The sequence below is a fragment of the Microtus ochrogaster genome, linkage group LG4 (genome assembly GCF_000317375.1).
Source record: "Microtus ochrogaster isolate Prairie Vole_2 linkage group LG4, MicOch1.0, whole genome shotgun sequence".
Lineage (NCBI taxonomy): Eukaryota > Metazoa > Chordata > Mammalia > Rodentia > Cricetidae > Microtus > Microtus ochrogaster.
In genome coordinates, this window is record NC_022030.1 from 27,569,033 (window position 1) to 27,581,229 (window position 12,197).

The window sequence follows — 12,197 nt, forward strand, 5'->3', positions numbered from 1 at the left end:
CAAGCAAGCAAGCAAGCAAACAGAGATTTCCATCCCAAAGTAGTTTTTCTTTCAAGAAACTTCATGAACTAAGGTGTGGCGTATGTTCTTCATTGTCAGACTCAGTCTTAGATGTGAGACAACTGAAGGGGATCCTGACTGGACAAGCAGTCACGAGTCTTCTGCTTTGCCAACCCCTTTGCCTTCATGCACACATATGGGCAGGTTTCTTTGTCAGTATCTCCGAAGACTACCCCCTTGTGTTACAATGCTTAGATGGAACATCTACTCAGATGCCAACTTTGGCCTTCTCTTCTCCTCGTTGCTTTATTTTTCACTCTGCAGCCAACTGACTCCTTGTCCTGGCTCTCCTCATATACCGCTTAGACGGCATATATTTTAATCTACCACATTTTCTTAATTTTATGAAGATGCGTCTTTAAAATGCACTCACTACATTGTGATGCACACATTAAAACTATCTCCTGCTCACTAGTTAGGTATCTGTGATGCACACATATGCTGTTCTGATTTCTATGGAAACATCTGTCCTATTAGTTTAGCCATGTGAACCTAACACCTCAATGGCTCATCTTTTATTACCAATACAAAGACCACATGCCTGAAAATATTTCTGACTCATTAAATTCCCTTTAATTTCTTCACTATCTTTGCAAACTTATTTTATCTTATTATAAACACACCCTCTCCCATTTCTTAGTATTGGCTTTGTTCCCGTTGCTCTTCTAATAAATCCAAATAAAATCAATTGCAATCTGTTCACTGGAAGGCACTATTTTCCTCTTGCCCTGGTGTATTATGGAATCTGCTCTTCCACTGTGTGATGTAGCTACGTATGAAGAAATTACTCAGAGGCTGGCCTGTAGTTCGTAGGTGGGCAGATGATGATACACAAGGGCACATTTCTATGAGAAGGTGGTATCTAAGGAACATGAATTTCTTCAAGTCTAAATATCTTTTAAACCTCTGAGTTTTTTGAACACTTGGGTTGTAGTTTGGAGATATTGGCATTCGAAATCACATAATCGCTGTAAAGTTAATAGCACAGATAATGCATTGGTGAGTTGGGGAGGCAGTGCAGTTAGTAAAACCCTGGCCACACAAGCATGAGGAAATGAGCTGCTCTGCAGAGCCCACATACGGCAAGCTGCAGTGTCTCTGCGTAGAGTCACAGAACTACAGAGAGACTGGAAGCAGTGCTGGGAGATGCCCAGAAGCTAACCGAGCAGCTAGCGCACACAGTGACATAAAACACAGAGACCCCATTTCCTACAATGTGGAAGATGCGGTGGGAGAGCAGAGGTTGTTCTCTCATGTTCGCATGCGCACTGGAGCACATATGTGCAAACCCATACAGGAACACTCACACATGTGGGCACATGCGTACACACAAGGTGAGAAACACACACAGAGACACAGAGATATAGAGACAGAGACAGACAGAGGGAGACAGAGACAGACAGATAGACAGACACACGCAAATCTAGAGCAGCAAAAAGGAAGGAGAGGAGATGGAGGGGCAAAGGGAGATGAAGAAAGACAGCAGGGTGAGAAGGAAAGAAAGTAAATAGTGTAGGAAAATGCATAATCTGGGTGCCTAGTTTCCCTTTGGTAATACTTGCAAGGTTATTGGAAGCAATCAGTTGTCTCTGATCTCTCGTTTGTTTGTAGTGCTTCTGGACTGGTTTGGGTTAGATCCTGGAATTCTTTCCCTCCTCTCTTTTCAAGAGCAGTGAACGTGAGCCACTCCTTATAGATCAGCTTAGGACTTGACAATTTGAAGGGAGTCACTCGGCAAGCTGTCTGGATGTACCAGCAGGTGCACTGGAGTTTACTTTGCTCCTCAGTTGATAAGGCATGGCTGTTCCATGAAACCTTGAGATGTAGCATGTAAGGGGACCGTATGGACGATAAAACATTAATATTTGTTAGAGTTAGCATCTTCTCATAAGTGAAGTAAATGATGCTGTAACTTCATACTCTCTGTGTGGTTTCTTCTGTGTTTGACTTTGTTCTAAGTATTGGGTCTTTTCCATATGAATTACTTAGAGCACTTATTGGAGTTCTACTCTTTAGCTGTATTATTCAAATTGAATAAAAGTCTCTGCAGAACGCAAATATAAACCATCTTTGATGCTATTTTGCTTTTTTTCTTGAGATATTATAAAGATAGCCTGCTGGCAGGAGAGATAATTTTTATGAAAGGGAAGTTTCCCCACGTTTCCCCCCTGTAGTAGGAAATTACACTTAACAGACAACAATGGACTGTTCTGGTTTCCTTGAGATTCAAAATGTAAAACTTTCGAGAAATTATTTTGGTGTGTATTTTAATGTTATTGCATAATCAATGCCTACCAGTAAGAGGGAATATAAAATTTGAACATGATAATATTCAACTAACTCTCCCATTGTGACAAAAAACCAAACCTTGAATAATTGTTTTCTTTGTGAAAGAGAAAGCAGAGAAAGGCAAGCATTACTACTATTGAATCCTAAAACAACGGCTATCTCTTTCCCTATGGCTTTCATCCATAGAATTTACAGTGGGAATGCTATTTTTTTTTTTTTGGTATACAAATGCTGCTATATTGAGAGAAGTGTGGAAAATAGAAGGCCTAGTTCCAATTTTCTTGTCACACAAAGAAAACAAAATCCTTCCTCATCTTCTGTATTATGCGAGTGCCAAAAACGCCTCTTTGATGGTAGCTTTGTGCTGTATTGTGTTTTGCTTTTAATTAAGATATATTGGGTAAAATAGTGTTTCATTGTATTGTGCAGAATACAGAAGCACGGGCTAATTACAGCCTTCAATGGGATTCAGTGCGGACCTCCAGCTACTGTCTCATGCCCATTTTTTTTTTCAGTTCAGCTAAGTGTTCTGATGTTATATTTTCTCCTGGGGTTTTCTTTTCAGCTTCTCTTCATCCAAATAAAAAGCAATGACCCCTACCCAAAATGTTAATTAAATAGCTACACCACTTGGTATGAAGTTAAAAAAAATATACTTATGTTTTCGAAACCAAGATTCAATGTTGCCCCACCTGCCCTGCCCATAGCATTTGTTTCTATAAGGCACAATTAGCACAAAAAGCAGAATTTAAAGTTTGGAGAAACCAGGTTGTGAGGCAGACAAATATGGAAGAAATTTCTCCCTCACCTTTATTTATACCTGGTTAATTTTTAAACTTAATAAATTATTAAGTTTTTTTGAAAATAAAGCAAATACAGTTATTAGTTGAGAAAGATAAAAGCATAAATAAAGACATTAGGTTAGACAGCAAAATTTCCAGAACTTCTAGGTAAAGATAAATGTATGTTGCTCATGGAAATTGATTATAAATCAAAGAAAAACAGTGTTATGAATATTGCTATTGAAAGCTAAAGAAATGCAAACCTATTCTAGAAATCACAGTATATAGTCAAATTTCAATAGTTCTGATTGCATGTTTTTAAGAAACAATTACACACGTGTTAAATGATTTGACAAAACTCTTTATCTAGGGGCCGCCTTGAATCCTGAGCAGTGGTTAGGTTTAGGGTGAAATTTGTTGTGCACAAAATAACTTTTACAAGACTTCAGTAAAACATATTCATCCATATATACACTATAAACATGTGTTACAGTTTCATTAAAACAAATGAAATAATTTAATGTACATTGTAAGAGGAATACTATTTATAGCTATGAAACGTTCTTTTTAATATTCTTTTTCTGACACTATTTTCTATATTCCTGCAGTTTTCTTTTAGTATGCATTTTCTGCAAACATTAATAGGGTTCATGCAAGTAGCTAATCTTTTGTTGAAGTGCATTGGATTAAAATGTTAATTGTAATTGTATAATTGTCATTTTCATTCTGCATGCTAAATGCAGCGAAATCTATGAAATTATTGCATGAAAATGCATAATGTTTAATAATGTGTTTTGAAGGTTGGTTTTGCCAACAGTAATCATAGTTACTTATGCTAATAAGTAATATGCTAATAACAATTACATACAATATGGAGTACTTACCATGTGTGCTTATTTAGATTATTTCTTTAATCCGTTCAATTGCTCTATGATAGTTTATGGATATAAGTGGCTTCTTAGTCTGCCCCAGCATGATACTTTTCATAGAATTTTACATAGTATATACAAAGCTTTCCCTCTGTGTCCCAGGAAGTATAGTTCAATTTTACCATTATTTCAGTGGTGAGTGTAGTAGTTTAAATAAGAATATCCTCCATCCGCTCAGAAGTTTGGACAACTGGAGTCTGGACTAGGAAGTTTGGACTTAGAAGTCTCCATATGTGCTAAAGATATCTGTGGAGATCGCATCTAATCACTGGAGAATGTATGCCATCAGGGTTTGGGATTCGAGAGTTCATTACCTTATCCCACTTCCGGTTTGATCTATCTGCTTCATGTCTGTGGGTGAAGTTTCCTGCTCCTGCCTCTATGCCTGCCTCTTACTTCCAGGTCTCCCTGTTATGATGGACTCTTATCCTTCTGGAACTGTAAACCACAATACACTCTCCCTTCTATAAGTTACCCCTGGGTATGGTCTTTTATCACAGCCAACAGGAAACTAACAAATAAAACAAGGAATTGAAATTCTGAGACTGGTCAGTATTGAGTGAGCTGTGTTTCAAAACTGTACAAGTTGAAGCCAGATACTGTAACCAACATATAGTGGTGACTTTTCTCGAATAGTATTTTATTGAAAAGAGTGGTAGGCTAATCTAATGTTACATTCCATGGAAGTTTCTGGTGGTAAACAAAGCTGCTCGCATGGCATGTGGCCAGTTGACATAAAAGGACAACACTACACCAGATCTTTGACTGTAGGGGGAGGGCTGATATTTGTGTCATGTGCATACAGTTCAGTTTTTAAATCTACATCAGATTAAAACCAAGATGGCTTTGTTTACTAGGGTAGCCAAGGCCCTTAACAAGTGTTTTGAGGGTCTGTACCTCTGTGAATGCACCTCTTCTTCTTTTCCCCTTGACTTAGTTTGCTTTAGTTGCTATTCTCTGTTGATAGCTCACATATGTGTCATATTCCCATGTTGTTTTTGTAGACTATGACAAATCTCTTAGATTTTACTGCATTATAGATAACGCCTTGTTTCATTTATCTATAAGGTCAACCCTTCCTCAGCCTCCATTTCTTCCCTGAATGCCACTTTTTCTAGTATGCATACTTAGAACTGGAGTTGGTGATACAACTTCTGAGACCCCGATTCCTATCAGCAATTCTGCTGCTCCTCAACCCCTCAACTTAGTTTTTTTCTTCCCCCAAATGCTGAATGTCTTGAAATATAGCATGTTTCATGATTATTATTCTTTCTGTCAAATGTCCAGTTTCTTTGTCATTTAATGACATGGTCCAAATTCCATTAGACAATGCCCAGAAGGTATTAATCATTCAGTAGCTATAATAATGGAGTATGAGAATATCAATATTTTACAGTGATAAAAATGAACCAAGTCACATTATATATTTCTGAGTACGAATAGAGAGATTCATTCCTTGTTTTGTGTATATATATATATATATATATGTGTGTGTGTGTGTGTGTGTGTACATATAAATATTGTGATGTTATATATATATCTTATTATTGTGACATATATATTATAGTGGAAGGTGAAGAATGACATACAAAGAACAGAAACAGTTTATACTTATTTGAGAAGCATATTAACTGCTTGTGTATGTTCATAAGTTATGAACTCTTAACTAAAAAGGAAAAAATGGCAAATATAATAGAAAAATTTGGAAAATTATTTCCATGGTGTGCACGTGTGTGTGTGTGTGTGTGTGTGTGTGTGTGTGTGTGTATTTGGATAAATTCCTGAGAGGAAGGTAGATGAAAGAAAGAAGGACAAGCATATGAAAGATGCAAAACATTAACAACCTCCTTAGTTTCAACCTAGGTGAAATGACGGCTCATGAATATTTGTTAGAGTTTTATCCTTTGGAATACACATTTATATTGTTTTGTTCTATCAAAGTTAGTTGTAAGGAATACTTCTAATGTTATCACTAGTGATCTTCTGTGCTGACCATTTACATTAGGAAAGAATGAAATGAAAGCTACTGACTTTCTTCAATATAAGTGCCATGTGTCACCAGCAAGAACTCTGTGTACTTTATTTATTTATTTATTAAAGATTTCTGCCTCCTCCCTGCCTCCGCCTCCCATTTCCCTCCCCCTCCCCTGGACTTCCCACAGGGCAGGGAACTCTGTGTACTTTTTGTTCAGAGCACTTGGCTTGGTTATGAAGAATGCTGACCTTCCTAGATGAAGAATGATTCACCAACAGAATTGGTGCAGGATTTTCACTGTATTAGTTACAAGGGCTGTCATAACAAACTTGAACGGATAGATTTACACAGAGAAATGTATTTCCTCACATTCCAGCATGGTGGAATATGGTCAGGAAGCATGCACTCTTTTTGAAGTCTCTAGGGAAGGTTCAGTTCCATGCTGTCTTCAGGCTTCTGGTATTGACTTGGGCACGCTTTGGTCCATAGAGACCTCACTCCAATCTTTGCCTCTGTTGTCACATGACACTCTAATTGTGAATCTGTGTCTTTTGTCTTTTTATGAAGTCAGCAGTCATATTGAATAGCATCTGCTCTATTTGAGGACAGCTTTAACTGGATTACATCTACAAGTCCTTGCTATAAATAAGGTCACACTCATTGTATCTATAAGGTGATAGATACTCAGCATTTTTTGAAGCATACAGGAATTCAACACACACTACTACTCTATCATAAACAAATTATTCATTTTTCTGGATGTTTCTGGCTGTCTTTACAAGATTTTCTTCTTTTGGCTATAAACATCAAGCAAAGTCCTTGACCCTTGATGTTTATCATTGAATTCTATCTAGTCATTAGCGTGTACATTTGGATGTGGCTTTTCTTTACACAGTAACTAAGCAGCACAGTTTCACTGAAGAGATAATTAGCATATCATTACATTTCCAAAACTACAACCATCTGAAATTTCTATAGGTAAAATGTCAAAGTTAGCAACCTTTAAAGATAAGCAGAATATATGGGTTTTGAGTGCTTATGAGCTTTTGGACATACAGCCTTTTCCATTCCTTTCTCTTCTTTCCCCACCTCCTTCTTTTGTTCATCATTTTTGTTTCAAACTGGTAACCAAAAATTATGAAGTGATGAAAGTGTTATATATTTTTCTTACATGAGAAATCTTACTACAATAATCCTTCCTGAAGAATTGTTTATGGAGACTGGTGTCTGAGAACAGTATAAGGACTAATCTTTTTTCATAGCTTAATCAATTTACCTTATTGGTTTCTTGCTATGTTTTTTTGTATTTTCAGACATTTAGATGCAATATGAGTGAAAGTAAATGTATTTGAGATTCATAATCTCCTTAACTGCCTTCCTCTCTGATCACTTAGAACTTAGGTCCATGAGGGTCACAGCTCTGCTAACATTTCCAAAGATTATTGCTTATGTTCATAATGTAGCTGGATTGCTTTTTATTTTGCTTGATTTACCATTCCTAGTTAGCACTTAAATGCCTATTTTCTCATTTTTTTAAAAAATAGACAAATAAATACACTGTATAGTGCTATATACTTGCAATCTCATCACTTTGGAAGCCTAGGTAGCCAAATACTTTTACATTTGAGGACAGAATCAATTACATATAGGTAATCTGGTCAACAACAAGGAAGTCTTTATATACACATGCACCTGCATATGCATACATACATATTAAAAGATGAGAGAGAAGAAATGCTATAATTCTAAAGTATTACTTTTTCCAGAGGCTGGCTGACTGAATTTTACAATCCAGACGCCTCTTGTTATCCTGTTATGGAATTGTCAAGGAAGAAAAAATGATTTTCCATGGGATAACACTCTCACTTCTCAGATGTTTTCTGAAATCTTTTGCCTTTTGAAAAACTTCTTGCATCTGTGAGACAAAATCCTGAAACAAGAAACAGATCTCTTATACCTAAGTCTCAGAAACGATGGTTGTTATGCATTTTGGTCTTTCCTTTCTTTTTATCTCTGTCCTTTTATAATTTTTAAATTTTGAAAAGGGTAAAAAAGGAAAATAATCTTAATTGAATAGCACAATAGAGAACTGTAATCTTTCATAGGGACTGTGAACAGTTCTATTTTTATATTTATTAAATGATATTTGGAGCCAAGACAAAGAAATCAACAAACCTTTAGTTCCATGGGAACATCAGTTTTAAAGAGCTAATACATATTTCAGGGGGAATTACTTATTCCCCCATTGTTTTCTGTAAGTCTAATGTCTCATACCAATGGGAACATAACCCTGAGATGTTGATTACAGGTGTCTGTCTTTCATTATAATTCGCTTTTAACACTGCTCTTTGCTGTCTGAATAACCATATCCATATTATTTTTCCAAACTCACTGAAAATGGTTTAAAGCAAAATATGCTGGGAAACAATGGAAACAATGGCGATTTCTCTTGTCATTTGATATACCAGAAGGTTGTTCCTATTGCATGATGTTGATGTGTAATATTTTTACCAAAATAAGATGCCACATTACTGTGCTTGTTTTAGTGCAGTTTTATGATAATTATAATATTTCATTATATTAAGTGAAAAATGTTATAATTCATTTTTCTTCTTAAAAACACATAGGAATGCTTCATGCTGGAAAAAACATGAAAAAAAAATAGAACAACCAAATAGGTTATCACCAAGCAACATTTTTCTGTTGTTTCTTGTTTAAGAAAGAGTTACAAGAAAGAATTAACTAGTGTTAAAAAATGAGTACGATGGGAAAAAGGCACAGCATCCGTTGTAATTGACAGCACTTGTAATTGTGTAATTGCAAAAGAGAATGTCTATAAGTAAGCCCCCTTTGGGTGTAAAACAAGAATACTCTTCTGTAATGTATTAAATTTAAATTGAAGGAAAACATTTCATTGAACTAGAATTTAGTTAATGCTTTGTTCCTCAGAAATCACACTTTAATCTCAGGAGCACTTTTCGTGAATGCTAAAGATAGCTCTCCTGGGTCCCTTCATCCTTTTAGCTTTGGTTTTGTGATTGCTTTCATGTTATTTTCCCCACCTCCAACATTTAACCATTTACAGCATCTTTTCTCTGTGGTACAGTTATTTTGGTCTATGTGAAAGGGAAAAGGGGGCTCCATAGGCCCTGTTTTTGTCCAGGCCTGCACACCAAATTTCCATGTCTCTTCTTCCAAGAGTGGTCTGATTTTACAGGTATTATGCAATATATCAAAATGTTTTATAATAAAAAACAGTATATGAACATATTTCTTTTCAGTATTTTTTCATTCCAATTATATAATGTATATACACCGAAAATCAGAATTTTCTTTTAACTTGGCCCTTGGGAAAATATTGAGTCTCTTTTGAGAATAACTAAGCACAAAACTATAAAATAAGATCCATAAGAAATCAATGGATGTAGGTATGTATTTATGCATATATGTATGTGTTTATCTTTCTATCTGTGTCTTCACACATACATATAGAGATATACATGAAAATATATAGTGAATACACACATATATAATAATTATATATAAGTATAATAAAATACATATATATTTGTATTTGCATATATGCATTGTAAATAAATGAGTAGCTAATGGCATATTCTAATTATAGAAAATATGTAGGTATAATATATGAGAGACGTAAGTTTAAATTGGGTCTATCTTAGCTGTAGTATGTGTTAGCATCATTATAGTAATTTTGCTTTTGCTTAAAGCTGGCTACAGGGATTTTATAAATTTTTACTGATGAAAAATGCTTTGTACATATCATTAGCATATCTGTGATTTGATTAATCAAAAAGCTTAATTAATTAAAATGTGTTCATTTAACATTGAAAAAGTTTGAGCTGGAAATGGAATTGTCTCAATGGCTAAGGTGTTGTAGAAAGTAACTGCAAACAACAGGCATAATTACTTATAGTATTTTTAAATAAAAATCTATGGATAGCACCAGAATGTACCTTATATAAGTAAAAGTTTACTTTGAATTTTTTTTTGTTTGATGCTTGAATTTAGAAGCTTTTGCCTGAATATATTATGCTGAGTAGGAGAGCCCTCTTTGTTTTTGTATATAATTCTTGGCTGTCTGTATATGTTAATTTCCTGGCTGCCCAGACCCAAAATAATCACACAGAAACTATATTAATTAAAATACTGTTTGGCATATTAGTTTAGGGTTCTTATTAACTAACTGTTACATCTTAAATTAGCCCATTTCTATTATTCTGTGTATTGCTATAAGGTTGTGCTCAATGGGTAAAATTCTGGCATCTGTCTTCTTTGACAGCATCTCCTTGACTCTGCCATTTTTTTTTCCTCTATCTCTGCTTGGAAGTCTTACCTTGTTCTGTAGTGCTGGGTCACAGGCCCAAGCAGCTTCTTTACTCATTAACCAACAACGCCTATATTGTTCAACTCTGTTTTGTGTTTGTGGTGTTTTATAATGATGATGTCAGTATTTCAGCCCTCTAATGATAGGAAGAAGGTTGATTATTTTAGGTTGCTATGTGGGTATCCTATCGTTGGCTTCTGAAAATGGTACCTGTGACTGACTATAAAATAAATATATGTATCAGGGATTTTCATGAAATATTATTAATCTTTCTGTGCCATTCATTGGTCTCTATTCTTTCTACAGCTTGTTTAATTTTTATGAATGATTATTATTATATGTTGTTGGTTGCCTAATAGAGTAAATAATTTTATGGGAGAATATTCTTTTCATACAAACTAACATGCATATGTAGTCACTCTAACAAATACTCAAAAGTATTGATAGGAAAGGAAATTATTTTCTTTTTATTCTTTAGTCCATTATCTCTTAATTACTGTCAGCTTGTGTTGAGGTAGAACATGATAATGGAGAATATGTGATGGAGTTGAACTTTTCACTTCACATCAAGCAGTGGACGTAGATTGACAAGAAGGGACCAAGGATAAGACAGGCTTTTTACAAGACACTGTCTACTTTAATGACCTACATCCTCCTGTCAAGCCTCATATTCTGGTTGCCTATTTGCCTTGATATTCATATCAGGTTAACCTGATCATTAGATAAGCGAATGACATGTAAAAAAGCATTTTTTCTCAGCTTAATTGATAGTAATGATTAATACTGATGAAGTTTGAACCCTTTTCACCCGTATACTTTTAAGATTCTCTCATCTGGCAATGAGGCTTTAAAATATGAGTCTTTGGGGGAAGATATTTCATCTTTAATCCATAGCGATACACTTGCAATCAAAACGATTCTTTGATGCATTTCCTCTTTGCCTTTGTAGAGGTCGACATTGTTCTTAAAAACAAAACACATTTAAAGTTAGAGGCAACTGTTTGAGAACTTAGTCTCAGAAAGCCTATTGTATATGTCTCATCTGTTGATTTTCTAGATGTATTCTCTTTTTTTGGCTTTACCCCAAATTATTATGTATAAGCTATTTTGAGGAAATAAGATGTTATGCATTCTTTTTCCTCTGTAGAGCCTGGATAGAGGTGTGTTATGTAATAGTCTCTCCTTAAGAGCTTGGTAAACAGACATGCTAAGATAAATTTAATCCCCCAAATTTTGTCTTTCACCTCAGGAACTATCACTTAATTCTTATACTTTATAATGATATTTAAATTATTGGCAATAATATTTATATATGGTTGACTAATTTTATCTAGGGACACAAGAAATGTCTAAGATATAGTAAATTGCGATGAAAACTTCATTATCTTTCATTTCCCCAACAATAAGTTAAGACAGACTTTAACTCTGTAGCACTGGCAGGCCTAGGATTCGCAGAGATTTGCCTCTGTACCTGGAGGCCTGAGATCAAAGGCATACGACCAAGCCTGGTTTGCAGCAGCATTGTTTACACTATGATGGATGTATATATGTGTCTGTGTTCATGGATGGCTAGATAACCGGCAATAGGAGAAACTGGGTCTTGTGGGGGTGTTAACAGAATACATTAGCATTTAGTGTACTTCGTACAGGAGATTCTGCTCACTGATACTGATACAGGACATCTTTTTCTCGGAGAACACCCAGGGAGAATTTTTTTTCTTTTTTTTTGGTTTTTCGCGACAGGGTTTCTCTGTAGCTTTGGAGCCTGTCCTGGAACTCCCTTGGTAGACCAGGCTGGCCTCGAACTCACAGAG